General features: G+C 38.7%; 1 pseudogene across 1 annotated transcript; it reads right to left on the bottom strand.

The window, feature by feature from the left end:
• Nucleotides 1–396: 396 nt before the first annotated feature.
• On the bottom strand, nucleotides 397–14973 carry LOC309629499 (general transcription factor IIF subunit 1 pseudogene; annotated as a pseudogene). The gene has a single exon. The product of its transcript is annotated as a general transcription factor IIF subunit 1 pseudogene (transcript).
• Nucleotides 14974–18359: the final 3386 nt, after the last annotated feature.

The following is an 18359-nucleotide window of genomic DNA, read 5'->3' as shown; positions in this document are numbered from 1 at the left end:
AATTCTACAAGTCATTTTTCTCTTCCGCTTTCAAAATGTTCTCTTTGGATTTGGGTTTCAAGAATGTGACTATAGTGTGTCTACTTCTGGACTTTTTGTATTTATCCTACTTGGAGTTTATTAAACTTATTGGATGTGTAGATGGTTTTTCATCAAATTTGAGAAGTTATTTTGCCCCCTTTTTTCTTTTTCCTCTCCTTCTGGGACTTCCATTATACCTATTTTGGTACATTTGCTATTTTCTTACAGGTCTCTGAAATGCTCTTCATGTTTCTCTAAATCACTAGTCTGTATGTTTTCAGATAGGGTAATTTCTATGGATTTATTTCACTGGATTTATTGAGGACAGTGATTCAGTGTTCTTTCAGTGATTCTTTCAGTGATTCAGTGATTCAGTGATTCTTTCTTCTGCTATGTTTACTCTGCTGTTGAGCCTCTCTAATGATTTTTTTTAAAATTGAAGTTTGGTTGATTTACAATGCCATGTTAATTTCAGGTGTACAGCAAAGTGATTCAGATATATATGTGTACGTACATATATATATATATATTTTTCTTGATTGTTTTCCATTATAGGTTACAACAAGATATTGAATATAGCCCTGTTATATCCCTGTGCAGTATATCAGTATATACAGTAAATCATGTTGTTTATCTATTTTATAGATGGTAATGTGTATCTGTTAATCCCATACTCCTAATTTATCCCTCTCCTGCCTTCCCCTTTGGTAACCATAAATCTATTTTCTATGTCTATCAGTCCTTTCTGTTTTGTAAATAAGTTCATTTGTACTATTTTTTAGATTCCACATTTAAGTGATATCATATAATATTTGTCTTTGTCTGACTTACTTCACTTACTATGATAATTTCTGGGTCCATCCATGTTGCTGCAAATGGCATTATTTCATTCTTTTTTATGGCTGAGTAATAGCCCATTGTATATGTATACCACATCTTTATCCATTCATCTGTTGATGGACACTTAGGTTGCTTTCATGTCTTGGCTATTGTAAATAGTGCTGTTATTAACATTGGGGTGCATGCATCTTTTCAAATTAGAGTTTTTGTGTTTTCTGGATATACGCCCAGGAGTGGGATTGTTAGACCATATGGTAACTCTAGTTTTAGTTTTTTTTAAAGGAACTTCCGTACTGTTTTACATAGTGGTTGCGCCAGTTTACATTTCCACCAACAACCAATTTACATTTCCACCAATTTACATTTCCAATTGTGTAGGATGGTTCCCTTTTCTCCACACCCTCTCCAACATTTATTATTTGCAGACTTTTTGATAATGGCCATTCTGACAGGTGTGAGGTGATAACTCATTGTAGTTTTGATTTGCATTTCTCTATTAATTAGCAATGCTGAGCATCTTTTCATGTACCTGTTGGCCATCTGTATGTCTTCTTTGGAGAAATGTCTGTTTAGGTCTTCTGCCCATTTTTTGATTGGGTTGTTTGTTTTTTGTTGTTGTTGAGTTGTATGAGCTGTTTATATATTTTGGAAATTAATCCCTTGTCAGTCACATGCTTTGCAAATATTTTCTCCCAGTCCATAGGCTGTCTTTTCATTTTGTTTATGGTTTCCTTTGCTGTGCAAAATCTTACAAGTTTGATTATGTTCCGTTTATTTTTGCTTTTATTTCTTTTGCTTTGGGAGACTGACCTAAGAAAATATTGCTACAATTTATGTCAGAGAATTTTTTGCCTGTGTTCTCTTCTAGGATTTTTATGGTGTCATGTCTTATATTTAAGTCTTTAAGCCATTTTGAGTTTATTTTTTTGTATGGTGTGAGGGAGTGTTCTAACTTCATCGATTTATATGCGTTTGTCCAACTTTCCCAACACCACTTGCTGAAGAGACTGACTTTTCTCCATTGTATATTCTTGCTTCCTTTGTCAAAGGTTAATTGACCATAGGTGTGTAGGTTTATTTCTGAGCTCTCTATTCTGTTCCATTGATCTATATGTCTGTTTTTGTGCCAATACCACACTGTTTTGATTACTATAGCTTTGTAGTATTGCCTAAAATCTGGAAGGGTTATGTCTCCAGCTTTGTTCCTTTTTCCTCAGTATTTCTTTGGCAATTTCCTTTATCAGTGTTTTATAGTTCTCAGCATATAGTTCTCTTATCTCCTTGGTTAGGTTTATACCTAGGTTTTTTTTTATGAGCGATTTTAAGTGAGCTTGTTTTTTTTTTTTTTTTGACTTTGTCTTCTGATATTTCATTGTTAGTGTAAAGAAATACAGCAGATTTCTGGATATTAATCTTGTATCGTGCTACCTTGCTGAATTCATTTATCTGTTATAATAGTTTTTGTGTGGAGTCTTTAGGGTTTTCTATGTATAGTATCATGTCATCTGCATATAATGACAATTTTACCTCTTCCCCTCCGATTTGCATACATTTTATTTCTTTTCTTGTCTGATCCCCATGGATAGGACTTCCAAGACTATGTTGAATAGAAGTGGTGAGAGGGGGCATCCTTGTCTTGTTCCAGAATTTAGGAGGAAGGCTTTCAGCTTTTCACAGTTTAGTATTATGTTGGCTATGGGTTTGTCATAAATGGCTTTTATGTTGAAATATATTCCTTCTATACCCACTTTGGCAACGGTTTTTATCATGAATGGATGTTGAATTTCATCAAATGTTTTTTTTCTGCATCTGTTGAGATGATCATGTGCTTTTTGTCTTTTCTTTTGCTGATGTGGTGTATCATATTGATTGATTTGCATATATTGAACCATCCTGTGACCCTGGAATGAGTCCAACTTGATCATGGTGTATGATCCTTTTTATGTTGTTGGATTCGGTTTGCTAATATTTTGTTAAGGATTTTTGCATCTATATTCATCAAAGATAGTGGCTTGTAATTTTCTTTATTTTTTGTAGTGTCTTTGTCTGGTTTTGGTATCTGAGGGATGTTGGCTTCATAGAATGACTTTGGGAATGTTTCCTCCTCTTCCATCTTTTCAAAGAGTTTGATAAGGATCACTATAAGTTCTTTGTGTGTTTGGTAGAATTCCCCAGTGAAGCCATCCAGTCCTGGACTTTTGTTACAGGAAGTTTTGTTTGTTTGTTTGTTTGTTTTTTCCTAGAAAACAGAGCATGTTTATTGGGGGTAGCCTGACTCCTTGAGGGAGAAGTGCATCTTGTCGTTGATCATCTTGCGCACTTGCGGTTCAGGTGCTTGAGGATCTGGACCAGCATGTTCACCCTCTGCTTGCTGCTCAGCCCCATCTTCTTGGTCTGGAACTTTTTCAGCAGGTCCTTGGTGGTCATGGGCTTCTGTGTTATGTAGCAGCACATGGCATCCTCGGTCATCTGCACATTGCCGCTGCTGGGGGTTGACTTCCCAGACTGTGGCTGAGGGATGGACTTCCCCGACAGGCTCTGGGGCCTGGGGTCCAGCTGCAGCCTCTTGGCCACCGGTGTCTGGCTGGTCTGCTTCTGCTGCTCCAGCTTGTTGGCAGCCGCCTGCAGGGTGGAGGAGGTGCTGCCCGTCTCCGTGGTGGGTGTGCCTGGCCAGCTGTTGACCCGGGATCTGCCTCCCTATGGCTTCCACTCCTTCTTGGGGGGTGTCTTCTTCTTCGCCATGAAGAGCGCCAAGGAGGCCTCGCTGTCGATGTCACTCTCCTCCGAGCTGTCCGACTCCTTGCTGCTGTCTTTCCTCTGCTTCTTGTCCTGTGGTGTGGGCGCCTTCTCCTCCTCCTCCTCCTCCTTGTCCTCCTTGGGTGGCTTCTCCTCCTCGCTCTCCTCACTGCTCTCACTCTGCTCGTCCGTGCCCTTGGGGCCCTCCTCCTGCTGGGTGACCTTGGGCTTGCCCTCCTGCTCGTCCTGGGAGCTGCTGAAGCCGTCGGACATATAGTCCACCTCCTGGCCCTCAAAGTTCCTGTCGTCACTGCCTCAAAGGCCTTGTCGTCTGACCCCTTCTTCTCCCTGCCCCCCTTGCTGGGCAGCGCCTTCTTCTTGGACTTGGGGGCTCTGCCGCTGGCCTCGCTGTTGTCAGACGACATCTTCATGTCGTCCTCCAGGTCGTGGATGCGCAGGTCATGGGCCTTCTTGCAGCTGCACTTCTCCTTCTTCTCGTCCTGGTCCTGGTGCTTGAGCCGCTGCTGTTGCATGATCCTGAAGTGGTTCAGGACTTTGTTTCTCCTCTCCCACTCCTCCTCGGCCGTGAACATGTGGTATTTGGCTAGCGGCGTGAAGTTGTACCAGTTGTGCACGGGGAAGGCCTCAAAATCCCCATCAGGGCACTGCGTAAAGATGTAGTACGATTTGTTCTCTGTCACGCCTCCCTTCTTTATGCCCTTGAACGTCTGGCCTGATTTGCTGTTGACGCGGAGCAGCCGGGCTGGTCCTCGGGCCGGAACTCCTTGAGGACGATGCTGTACTTCTTCCTCTGCGCCTCCTCCCGGAGCTTGCAGTTGAACTTGCTGCTGGCACCCGACTGGGACCTGACTCTTGGTAAATCTTGTTGCTCAGGTCACATTCCAGCTGGGCCTGATCCCAAGTAGCGAGGTTGACTTTATCGGCTGCATTGAAAGCCATGATATTATATTTTTTGGTGGTATTTTTGGGAACTCAGACGGCATACTCTCAGTGACATTCTGGCTGCTGGGGCCGAGGGCCACCATGGGCGATGGGCGATGGTCTGGGCCGGTCTGAACCTAGTCCTTTTTGTCTCCCCGAGGGTCCGCGTCCCTTGGTCCAGCAGAAGCTGCCCTAGAGGTGTCGGGCCTCTGGCTCTGACCAAGGACCCCAAGCCTGGGGTACAGCGGATCCTGGGAAAAGCTATACGGAGGCAGCGCTGGGTCAGCGGTCAGCCTCTGAGGCCTCTTGTGCCACACCTGCGCCTGCGTGGCCGCCTATACTGGAAGGGAAACTCTCCAGCAGGCCACATCACTGCAGCTGACTCTGAGTTAAAGGTAGCTCTTTCTGCAGCTGGCGTGCTGGCTGACTGCAATATATAGCACCAATAACCCCATCATGCTGCCTACAGGGAGTTTTTAAATTACAGCTTCTATTTCACTTCTATTGATTGATCTGTTCAAATTATCTGTTTCTTCTTCTTCTTTTTTTTTTTTAATAATCCTCCCTGTCTTTTTTTTTTAATTTTACACTTTATTTATTTATTTATTTATTTTTGGCTGTGTTGGGTCTTCGTTTCTGTGCGTGGGCTTTCTCTAGTTGTGGCGAGTGAGGGCCACTCTTCATCGCGGTGCACGGGCCTCTCGCTGTTGCGGCCTCTCTTGCTGCGGAGCACAGGCTCCAGACGTGCAGGCTCAGTAGTTGTGGCTCACGGGCCTAGTTGCTCCGCGGCATGTGGGATCTTCCCAGACCAGGGCTCGAACCCGTGTCCCCTGCATTGGCAGGCAGATTCTCAACCACTGCGCCACCAGGGAAGCCCTATCTGTTTCTTCTTGATTCAGTTTTGGCAGGCAGTATGTTTCTAGAAACTTTTCTATTTTTTCTAAGTTGTCCATTTCATTGGCAAATAACTGTTTATAATATGTTCTAATGATTTTTTGTATTTCTGCAGTATTGATTGTTATTTCTCCTGTTTCATTTCTTGTTTTGTTTATTTGGGTCCTCTCTCTTTTCTTCTTGGTGATTCTGGCCATAGGTTTGTCAATTTTGTTTATGCTTTCAAAAAACCAGATCTTGGTTTTGTTGATTACTCTATTGTTTTTTAAATCTCTATTTTATTTATTTCCTCTCTGGTCTTTATTATTCCTTCATTTAAGTTTTGTTTGTTCTTCTTTTTCTAATTAGGTGGTAGGTTAGGTTGTTTATATGGGATTTTTCTTTTCTTTTCTTTTTTTGTGGAGGCCTATATTGTTATCAACTTCCCTCTAAGGACTGCTTTTGCTGCATCCCATAGATTTTGTATGGTTGTATTTTTATTATCATTTATCTCGAGATTTAAAAAAAATTTCCTCTTTGATTTAATTGTTTACCCATTTTTTTTTAGTAGCATATTGCTTAATCTCTAGTGAAATTTTCATTTCAGTTATTGTACTTCTCAACTTCAAAATTTCCATTTAGGTCCTTTTTTATCTCTTAGTTGAGGATCTCTGTTTATTGATTTATTGTTGTCACATTTTAACTTCATTGAAGCATGGTTTCCTTTTGTTCTTTGAACATAAGTATAATAGCTGCTTTGAAATATTTGTCTGCTGAACCCAGTGTTCAGCGAGGTCACAGAGAGGCAGTTTCTATTGGGTCACAGAGAGGGTCACAGAGAGGCAGTTTCTATTGCCTCCCCTTACCCCTGAATATGAGTCACACTTTCCTGCTTTTTTGAATGTCTCAATTTTTTTTGAGAACTGAACATTTTAGATAATATATCGTAGCAATTTTGGATTCTGACTTTTTCCTCTGGAAGATTTTTGTTGTTGCTATTTTGCGTTTGTTTGTTCCTTGTTTCGTAACTTTTCTGGGCTTAATCTGTAAAATTTCTCTCCCTTGCAGTGTGGCTACTGATGTGTCTGCTCTTTAAAAACAATACTATTCTTTTAAATTTTATCTATTTAAAAAATTTTAAGCCTTGCTTTCTAGAGGTTGCCCCTGTTTCTGAATAGTTTTGTTGTCTTCTTAGACAGAGATTATTCTCAAACACCTCAAACCAGTAAGACTTCCATGCTGTGTTTATGGAACTGTGTTTGGGTAGGGGAGCACACGCAATGTTTAGGCTGTTTTTAAGGGCCTGAAATTTAATTCCACTGTACTATTTCATATCTTTTCTGAGCATGTGCACAACCTCAGGAATGGCCAGGAATATGTGGCAAAACTGGGCCCTTTCTAGTCTCTGTTGTGCACATGTGGATGCTCAGTCAGGAATATGCTTATTCCAACCAGGACTGCAGCCTCAGTCTAGTAGAGCACTTAGCCCTTCCTGCTTGCCTACCTCTGAGATTGACAATGCTATTGGATGGGAGTGGCATCTACCATGCCAGATCTGGTGAACCCCCCTTTGATTGCAGTAGAAAAGCTACCAGTCTTCCCAGACTGCACCACCCTGGCCAAACGTCTATGTCAACTGAACTGGTTGGAGGAGATGTGAGAATCTCTAGACCAGAATGCCACAGAATGCAATTTTAAAATCATAAAAACTTCTCAGATTTTTGTACGCCTTTTGTCAGTTTTTAGAGTGAAATGATTATTTATGTCAATTTTGTCCAACTTTATTTATTTATTTATTTTTGGCTGCCTTGGGCCTTCATTGCTGCGAGTGGCCTTTCTCTAGTTGCGGTGAGCGGGGGTTACTCTTCATTGCGGTGCATGGGCTTCTCATTGCGGTGGCTTCTCTTGTTGTGGAGCATGGGCTCTAGGCACGTGGGCTTCAGTAGCTGTGGCTCATGGGCTCAGTAGTTGTGGCTCATGGGCTCTAGAGTGCAGGCTCAGTAGTTGTGGCGCACAGGCTTAGTTGCTTCGTGGCATGTGGGATCTTCCAGTACCAGGGATCGAACCCGTGTCCCCTGCATTGGCAGGCGGATTCTTAACCACTCTGCCACCAGGGAAAGTCCCTTGTTCAACTTTAAAGTTGATTTTTGGGGAGAGGACTGAATTTGTCAGTTTCACTCAGCCATAGCCAGAGGTCTGCTGGTGATACTAGTTTTGATTGCTTGGTTAAGGTGTTGTATTTAACCAAATTGTTTCTTCACTGTACAGTTACTATTTTTTTTTCTGTTGTAGTTAGTAATTTGTGTAAAGATACTCTGAGAATATATAAATGTTCTGTTCCTCATCAAACCTCTCCTCCTATATTTAGCATTCATTGATGTTTCCTGACTGATACAATTTTACTATTGTAAAATGGTAACTTTTCTACTTGGCACTGTACTGTGAGGACGCAGTTTCTCTATCACTCCATCCATCCATATGTCCATCCATTAGGTTATAATTTATTACTATTCTTTTTATTTTGATGCTAAAATTTTTGCAGATTTGTCCAGTGAGAGCTTATTCAAGTTGACTCTTGTGTCTTTTTGATATATCTCCATCATTTTCTTTTGAGTATTTCCTTACTTTCTGACATTACAAGATGTCCTACGCTCATCAGTACCTTACCTGCCCCAGTTCTATCCTTTGCCTACCTTTCTATTATATGAACTTTCTTCCAGTGATTTGTAGAACTTTTATTTATTAATGATATTAATCCTTGCTAATATTTTCTCAAATCTCTTGTTTTACTTTTACCTTAATTAATGTATCTTTTGTCATGCAGAAGTTTTATATTTTGATCTCACTTCACTTGATAAGACTTTTTCCATACCAACTTTATAAATATATATTTAATTATTTTCTTCTAATGACTTAGTAAATCCCCTCCTCCCTTTACCTTTAGGTCTTTGATTTGCTAGAAATTTTTAAAAATTAATATTGTGCATGAAGATTTTGTTTTTACTTTTTCAATAAATAGCTAATTGTCTCTGCACCATTGTCGAATAGTTAAATATTTATCTATTTATTTGAATTGCCATCTTTATTTTACACAAAACTTTCCCCACATTTGTTGGTCTATTTCTAGACTTTTTGTTATGTTCATTAATCTGTGATATATTTTTTCCCTAATTACCAAACTATTTTTATTACTAACTTTTTGATTTCTAGTAGGCAAGTTTGCTCATTAGTCTTCTCTTTCAAAATTGTCTTGGCTATTCTGCACACGTTTCTTTTCCAGATGAATTTATTCTCAGGTAATTAACTTCCTTCTAAAGCCTATTATGATTTTGGGTGGGATTGCATTGAGTTACAGATTTATTTGAGGTACTGATATCTTTATAATCTCATATCTTCCTGTCTGAGAACAGTACATCTAACAATTTATTCAGAATTTTTTTAACATAGAAGTATTAATGCTTTCTCCATATAGGTCTTGTGAGCTTCTTCCTAGATTCATTCTTGTGGATGAATCAAAACAATATTGTTTTGTTGCTCCCATGAATAGGATGTTTCCTTTTTCTGTTACATTTTAAAAATCACTTGTGGTGGGTATAAAGGAAAGCTACCCTTTGCATTTCCTTCCCTTCCTTCTCTCTTTCCCTTTTCTGAGGCTAAGTTAACTTGTGGATGCAGTTTTGTAACTGCACTCTGCGGTTGTGCAAGGGGAGGGAGCTGTTCAGGAGATGTGTCACTCATTAGTCTCTGGCTATCGGAGCTCCTTGTTCTTTCTCAGAGTCTCCAGAACCTCTGTGCTGCCCTCCCTCTGTGGTCTCCCTCACTGACTCTACCTGGGCCAGGTATCACTGCCTGGTACTAGCAGGTAAGGGATGAAGGAGAGGATGACACATCCGGCTACTCTTCCTGTGGTCTCCCTGACCATTTACCCAGTTGATTGCCTCAAGGCCTCTCTGTTAAGAACCAGGAAGTTCTGAGGTTCTACCTGACTTACAAGCTCACAAGTGAGCCTGCCACCATCTCATGGAAGCTGGCAGAAGACATGAGACTCCTGAATCAGAGACAAATGACTTTATTACTTGGGGCTCAGTAAGCTGTGTAAGCTTCATTTTCATGTCAGTTCCCCTTGCCTTTCCTCTCCAAGTGCCATGGGGATGGCATAGTTGGCTCAGGTGGATGCTGCCCTTGCAAGAGGTTGGTATCAAAGCTAAAGGACCCTGTGCTTAGGAAACCACAATCTTTTATAATGGGCTGTCAGTAAATTTTTTCATCCTTTGTCCCTGAGGGAGACATTATTTTTATTGCACTGGACAGCAACCAAACTTGCTCTCTGCTCCTGGAGATAGCCTGTCTTCCAAGGCTATTCTTATAGCCTGTCTTCTAAGGCTATTCTCTATTTGAACATCCTTGAAAGGATAGTCTGGAATGAAAGCTGCCGGTACCTCTGTTTATAAGCCATGCAGAAACATGGGAAACCCACGGGGAATTCTCTTTCAACATTCTCCTGCTCTTGGAATCTACTACCTCTGAAGTTTGAGTAATCTTGGGGTCCTGTCTGCTTTTATGCACCAAGTCCTTTTGAGCTTGAGTTTTGGCTGTGATTTTCTCTTTCAAACCAAATCCTGTCTTTCATCTTTCAGATATTTCTGAAATTTTTAGTTTATAAAGAGCACTTTGTACAATTTAACAGTGCTTTTATGGTTGGTAACAGTAACCCTGGAGGTCAGAGGGGGTGACAGTAAGAATTATCGTGGGACCCTGGGAGAAAATGATCTGACATTCCTCCTGTTCCAATTGGCCAGCTAACCATATTGATGGTTGCTTCAGAGCCTCTCTTAAATTCATCCACTCCTCCCTATAGTGCCATTAATTTATTAAGACCCTCATGATCTCTCACAAGGATTATTCCATTGGAATGTCAGCTCCACGAGTGCAGGAACTGTGTCCGTTTTGTTCACTGTTTCCTTGCTGCCTAGAACAGTGCTTGGAGACTTATTTATTGAAAGAATGTATTTTATTTATAAATAACAGCTTCATTGAGATATAATTCACATACCATATAGTTTATTCACCCTTTTAGGGTATACGATTAATTGTTTTCATTATATTCACAAGGTCATGAATCAACTACCACTATCTAATTCCAGAACATTTTTATCCCCCAACAAAAGACCCCATCCCCATTAGTAGTCATTCCATATTCCCTCTTCTCCCAGCCTCTGGCAACCACTAATCTGCTTTCTGTCTCTATGGATTTGCCTATTCTGGACATTCATATAAATGGGATCATACAATATGTGTTCTTTTGTGATTAGCTTCTTCCTCTTAGCATTATGTTTTCAACATTCATACATGTTGGAGCATGTATCAATATTTCATCCTTTTTTAAATAATGGAATAATATTCTATTATATGAATATGCCACATATTGTTTACCATTCATCAGTTGATGTACATTTGAATTATTTTCACTTTGGAGCTATTATGAATAATGCTGCTGTGAACATTTGTGTACAGGTTTTTTATGAAAATATGCTTTCAATTCTCTTGGGTAGAATGGAGTGGAATTACTGGATTATATGATAACTCTATGTTTAACTTCTTGAGGACCTGCCAAACTGTTTTTCAAAGTGGCTGCACCATTTAACATTCCTACCAGTAATGTATGAGGGTACTAATTACTCCGTATGTATCCTCACCAACACTTGTTATTGTCTATCTTTTTGAATATAGCCACCTTAGTAGTGTGAAGTGGAATCTTATTGTGGTTTTGATTTGCATTTCCCTAATGACTAATGATGTTCAACATCTTTTTGTGTGCTTATTGATCATTTGTATATCTTCTTTAGAGAAATGACTACCTAAATCCTTTGCCCAGTTTTTAATTGGGTTATTTGCCATTTTGTTGTTGAGTTGTAAGAGTTCTTTGTATATTCTTAAAGAAATTCTCTTATCAGATACATTATTTGCAAATATTTTCTTCCATTCCGTGGGTTGTCTTTTTATTTTCTTTATGTTGTATTTTTTTTTAACTTCTTTATTGGAGTATACTTGCTTTACAGTGTTGTGTTATTTTCTGCTGTATCATGTTGTCCTTTGAAGCACAAAAGCTTTTAATTTTGATGAAGTTTATTTCCCTATTTTTTCTTTTGTCACTTGTATTTTTTTGGTGTCTTATCTAAATTGAGCAAACATTTGAATAGTTTCTTTTAATGTTTAAACATTTATTATAAAATACTATAAAATATTTTGAAAACACGATCTGAAACACTTCATTTACACAAGCTCTTTGTTTTTAAATTTAAATTAAAAAGATTTTTTCTTTCCAAATTTTTTGGGATAAATTTGACATGTAACACTGTGTAAATTTAAGGTGTACAGCATGTTACTCTGATCCATTTATATATCATAATAGGGTTGCCATTGTAATGATATTTATCACATTACATACTTAGAGTACGATATTGTTGTCTACTGTTGAGTAGCTTCTTAACTACTCTTCCCTACCCCCCACCTCCACATCTATCTTTTTCATTATGACCAGAGTGAGCATTCTAAAAGGAAAATTTATCAGTCACTTCCTATTTTAAAAGCTGAGTTGGCTTTCAATGGCTTCCTATTGCTTTCAGGAAAAGTCCAAAAACTGTTTCATGGCTAGAAAGCTCTCAGTGATGTGGACTTGCCTGTCCTATGCACTGCTGCCCTGCTTCTAGCCCTAGTTGGATCATGACTCTTGTTCATTTTCTCTCTTTTCCTTTTTCATCAGGGCCTGTGGCTCTATATATGTGAAAGAGAGTAACATTGTGGAGAGATGAAATTACATAGGACCCTGGCAGCATGAAAAAATGTCTTCAAAATGGGCTTTGTGTAATGGAAATAATATTCAGTCCTGGAAATCCCAAGTGTGTGCTAATAAGGAATGAGTTTATTTCAAAGGCTAAAGCTGACTTAGATGGTGATCCGAATGACTTCTTATCAACTTGAATGCCTTTTCCTGTGCAGCGTACAGTTACTCTCAGGGTGAACACTTCTGAACTCCCTGGGAGAGCTGAAGGCTTCTCTGGTTTCTGTGTAATTCAATTTAAGCAACGCTGTCATAGCATCTGCAGCCTGAAGCTGTTTCCCACCCAGATATCACAGTTCAGGGTAGACATAGAGGACGCAGGGAGAGGGAACATACAGCATATGTCCCCAGTCTTTCTTCTTGGGAGGTTGGGGAATGGAAAGAGGGAATTAAGAACATCTAACGTATTCCTGGTAAGGTGCTAGCTGCTTTCTGTATAGTACAGCATTTAATCCTTGCAACAATCTAGTGAGGTAGGTATTATACCCATTTATGTAGAAGCCTGTCTCTTTTAGCTACCCAGATTCTGCTCTCTCTGACAACTAGTAGCTCCATTTGAGAGCAGGAGAACATTAACAATGCCCCCATCTTGGCCTCACACTCCTCTGGCCCATGGTGCCATCGTAACTGTGGACTTGCCGATGGTCAGGTCAGGGGTTCTCTCCTGGAGCTGACATCCAGGGCATCTCTCTACCTTCCTGGAAAGTTTCTTTTTCCAGCCTTCGGTTTTCGTGCCTGCTGTGTGATGCTGGCCTCCATTCCCTTTGGTGAGGGACAAGGTAACCTACAGGGCCTGATCTCTACCTTTGCTTTTCTGTACCCTCTTCTCTAGTTTTCTTTCTTGTTTGACAGTGTCTAGAATTTGGGATGTGGTGCTGGACAGGTGCAAATTCTGATCCCCACTCTGTCTCTTCCTTGCTTTATGACCTCTCCAGCACCATTTACTGAAAAGATTTTCTTTCTCTATCCAATTACCTTGGCATCTTTCTCAAAAGCCAACTGGCCATGTATATGTGCATCTATCTCTGAACTTTCTATTCTGTTTTCGATCTATATGCCTGTATTCCAATGTCATTCTGCCTTGATTACTGTAGTTTCCTAGTGAGTTTTGAAGTCAGGGAGTGTAAGTCTTCCAACTTTGTTCTTCTTTTTCAGAGTTGTTTGACTATTCTAGGTCATTCTGCATTTCCATATAAATTTTAGAATCAGCTTGGCAAATTATTTTTTCAAATCTTGCTTTGGTTTTGATTGAGATTCTTTTGAATCTATAAACCAATATGGGGACATTTGCCATCATAACAAGATTGAGAATTCTGATCCATGAACATGGGATATCTCTTCACTTATTTGGGTCTTATCATCTATTTTTGTTGTAAGTATTATATATAGGTTTTTGGTTTTGCTAACTAAATGCTTCCTATTTTATATGGAAGGGGAAGATTAAAAAAAGATGCTCTTACCACTGCTGCCATCTTCCCCAAATCTCTTTTACTAACTTTTGGGGACAATGCTTAGTTCATTAGTTTTCATTCTTTTTTCATTACAAACATAGGCATTCGTGGCTATAAGTTTTCCTCTAAGCACTGCTTTAGCTGTATTTGACAAATTTTGATGCATAGTACTTTTGTTATCATTCAGTTCAAAATATTGTTTATTTTTTCTTGGGACTTTTTCAATCCACTGGTTATTTCAAAATACATTCTTTAATTTCCAAACATATAAGTAGTTTTTAGGGTTTATTTTTGTGCTTACTGATTATAACTTAATTACATATAGTTAGAGAATATACTGTTATGATTTCAATACTTTTCAATTTGTTGAGACTTATTTCATGGTCCAGTGTGTTAATTTTGTCACTGTTTTGTGTGTACTTGAATATGATTTTTATTCTGCAGATGTTGGGTGCAGTGTTCTATAATTGTCCATTAGTTAAATGTTGTTAACATATTCTTTTTTTTCCCCCAAATCTCCTTTCCACGTATTTATTTACATAAACTTATACTTTCAAGAATTTACATACTAATTTATATGGAGAAATGTTCTGCAGAGATTTTTGTTATCAATTCTTGTCAGAGTACTTAGACTAGCCAAATTTATGAATTTTGTTTTATATATGTTAAAAAGGAGACAGAAGGATAGTGATTTCCTGAAAGTGACAAATCAAGATACTGGAAACTTGAGTGGAAAAAATTCTCTATTTCCACTTGAAAAGAGGACATCTGAATATCAGTGTTATTGAAGCCAGCAGTGTTATCAATAAGAATGGTGCAAAGAAAGAGATGATATGGTCCATGGGGTCTTGGGGTCCTAGGGTCCTGGAATGATACATAGACATGAGCAGTGTTTAATGGAAGGATAGTCTGGCTATTATTTTACAAGCTTTGCTCCATGGAATAAATATTTATTTACCTATATCTGATTTTTTTAACATCTCTATCAGAGTATAATTGCTTTACAATGGTGTGTTAGTTTCTGCTTTATAACAAAGTGAATCAGCTATACATATACATATATCCCCATATCTCCTCCCTCTTGTGTCTCCCTCCCACCCTCCCTATTCCACCCCTCTAGGTGGTCACAAAGCACCGAGCTGATCTCCCTGTGCTATGTGGCTGCTTCCCACTAGCTATCTATTTTACATTTGGTAGTGTATATATGTCCATGCCACTCTCTCACTTCATCCCAGCTTACCCTTCCTCCTCCCTATGTCCTCAAGTCCATTCTCTATGTCTGCTTTCTTTTTTTAGATTCCATATATGTGTTAGCATACAGTATTTGTTTTTCTCTTTCTGACTTACTTCACTCTGTATGACAGACTCTATGTCCATCCACCTCACTGCAAATAACTCAATTTCGTTTCTTTTTATGGCTGAGTAATATTCCATTGTATATATGTGCCACATCTTCTTTATCCATTCATCTGTCAATGGACATTTAGGTTGCTTCCATGTCCTGGCTATTGTAAATAGAGCTGCAATGAACATTGTGGTACATGACTCTTTTTGAATTATGGTTTTCTCAGGGTATATGCCCAGTAGTGAGATTTCTGGGTCGTATGGTAGTTTTATTTTAAGTTTTTCAAGGAACCTCCATACTGTTCTCCATAGTGGCTGTATCAATTTACATTCCCACCAACAGTGCAAGAGGGTTCCCTTTTCTCCACACCCTCTCCAGCATTTGTTGTTTGTAGATTTTTTGATGATGGCCATTCTGACAAGTGTGAGGTGATACCTCATTGTAGTTTTGATTTGCATTTCTCTAACGATTAGTGATGTGGAGGATCCTTTCATGTGTTTGTTGGCCATCTGTATATCTTCTTTGGAGAACTGTCTATTTAGGTCTTCTGCCAACATATTCTTTATCCTTACTAATTTTTAAAATCTGCTTCTTTTAACAGCTTCCAATTATTAAATCTCTCATTTTGAGAATTTGTCTCTTTCTCTTGTAGATTTGTCCATATTTGCTTTGTATTTTTTGAGGGCATATTGTTAAGTGTGTAAAAATTTAGAATGATTTTATCTTCCTGATGAACTGAACCTTTTGTCGCCATGAGCTGGCTCTCTTATTATCTAGTAATGCTTTTTGTCTTATAGTTTTCACTGACTAATAACAGTGTAGACACACTGCTTCTTTAGGTTATTGATTGTATGATATATCTTTTTCTATACTTTTACTTATAAACTTTCTTAGTTTACTTGGGCTGTTATAAGAAAATATCATAGACTGGCTGGCTTATAAAAAGCAGAAATTTATTTCTCACGGTTCTGGAAGCTGGGAAGTCCAAGATCATGGCTCTGACAGATTCGATGTTTGGTGAGGGCCTGCTTCCTCATAGATGGTTGTCTTCTCATTGTATCCTCACACGGTAGAAGGGGCGAAGGATATCTGTGGGGCTTTTTGTTTTTTAACATCTTTATTGGAGTATAATTGCTTGACAATGGTGTGTTAGTTTCTGCTTTATAACAAAGTGAATCAGCTATACATATACATATGTGGGGCCTTTTTTAAAAATTTAATTTAATTAATTTTTTTTACAGCAGATTCTTATTAGTCACCCATTTTATACATATTAGTGTATATATATCAATCCCAATCTCCCAATTCATCACAGCACCACCACCACCCCCCGCCACTTTCCCCCTTTGGTGTCCATACGTTTGTTATCTGCATCTGTGTCTCAATTTCTGCCCTGCAAACTGGTTCATCTGTACCATTTCTCTAGGTTCCACATATATGTGTTAATATATGATATTTGTTTTCCTCTTTCTGACTGACTTCACTCTGTATGACAGTCTCTAGATTCATCCATGTCTCTACAAATGACTCAATTTCGTTCCTTTTTATGGCTGAGTAATATTCCATTGTATATGTGTACCACATATTCTTTATCCATTCATCTGTCCATGGGCATTTAGGTTGCTTCCATGACCTGCCTATTGTAAATAGTGTTGCAATGAAAATTGGGGTGCATGTGTCTTTTTGAATTATGGTTTTCTCTGGGTATATGCCCAGTAGTGGGATTGCTGGGTCGTATGGTAGTTCTATTTTTAGTTTTTTAAGGAACCTCCATACTGTTCTCCATAGTGGCTGTATCAATTTACATTCCCACCAACAGTGCAAGAAGGTTCCCTTTTCTCCACACCCTCTCCAGCATTTGTTGTTTGTATATTTTCTGATGATGCCCATTCTAACTGGTGTGAGGTGATACCTCATTGTAGTTTTGATTTGCATTTCTCTAACGATTAGTGATGTGGAGGATCCTTTCACGTGTTTGTTGGCCATCTGTATGTCTTCTTTGGAGAAATGTCTACTTAGGTCTTCAGCCCACTTTTGGATTGGGTTTTTTTTTTTTTTAATATTGAGCTGCATGAGCTGTTTATATATTTTAGAGATTAATCCTTTTTCCTTTGATTCGTTTGCAAATATTTTCCCCATTCTGAGGGTTGTCTTGTTTGTAGTTTCCTTTGCTGTGCAAAAGCTTTTAAGTTTCAGTAGGTCTCATTTGTTTATTTTTGTTTTTATTTCCATTACTCTAGGAGCTGGGTCAAAAAAGATCTTGCTGTGATTTATGTCAGAGTGTTCTTCCTACGTTTTCCTCTAAGAGTTTTATAGTGTCCGTTTTTACATTTAGGTCTCTAATCCATTTGGAGTTTATTTTTTTGTATGGTGTTAGGGAGTGTTCTAATTTTATTCTTTTACATGTAGCTGTCCAGTTTTTCCAGCCCCACTTATTGAAGAGACTGTCTTTTCTCCATTGTATATCCTTGCCTCCTTTCTCATAGATTAGTTGACCATAGGTGTGTGGGTTTATCTCTGGGCTTTCTATCCTGTTCCATTGATCTATATCTCTGCTTTTGTGCCAGTACCATATTGTCTTGATTACTGTAGCTTTGTAGTATAGTCTGAAGTCAGGGAGTCTGATTCCTCCAGCTCCGTTTTTTCCCCTCAAGACTGCTTTATCTATTCGGGGTCTTTTGTGTCTCCATACAAATTTTAAGATTTTTTGTTCTAGTCCTGTAAAAAATGCCATTGGTAATTTGATAAGGATTGCATTGAATCTGTAGATTGCTCTGGGTAATATAGTCATTTTCACAATATTGATTCTTCCAATCTAAGAACATGGTATATCTCTCCATCTGTTTGTATCATCTTTAATTTCTTTCATCAGAGTCTTATAGTTTTCTGCATACAGGTCTTTTGTCTCCCTATGTAGTTTTATTCCTAGGTATTTTATTCTTTTTGTTGCAATGGTAAATGGGAGTGTTTCCTTAATCTCTCTTTCAGATTTTTCATCATTAGTGTATAGGAATGCAAGAGATTTCTGTGCATTAATTTTGTATCCTGCAACTTTACCAAATTAATTGATTAGCTCTAGTAGTTTTCTGGTGGGATCTTTAGGATTCTCTATGTATAGTATCATGTCATCTGCGAACAGTGACACTTTTACTTCTTTTCCAATTTGTATTCCTTTTATTTCTTTTTCTTCTCTGATTGCCATGGCTAGGACTTCCAAAACTATGTTGAATAATAGTGGTGAGAGTGGACAACCTTGTCTTCTTCTTGATCTTAGTGGAAATTCTTTCAGTTTTTCACCATTGAGAATGAT

Source organism: Balaenoptera borealis (assembly GCF_965194805.1).
Source record: "Balaenoptera borealis genome assembly, chromosome: 5".
Taxonomy (NCBI): domain Eukaryota; kingdom Metazoa; phylum Chordata; class Mammalia; order Artiodactyla; family Balaenopteridae; genus Balaenoptera; species Balaenoptera borealis.
The sequence above is the reverse complement of the archived record's forward strand: the minus strand, read 5'-3'. Positions and strand labels throughout refer to the sequence as shown.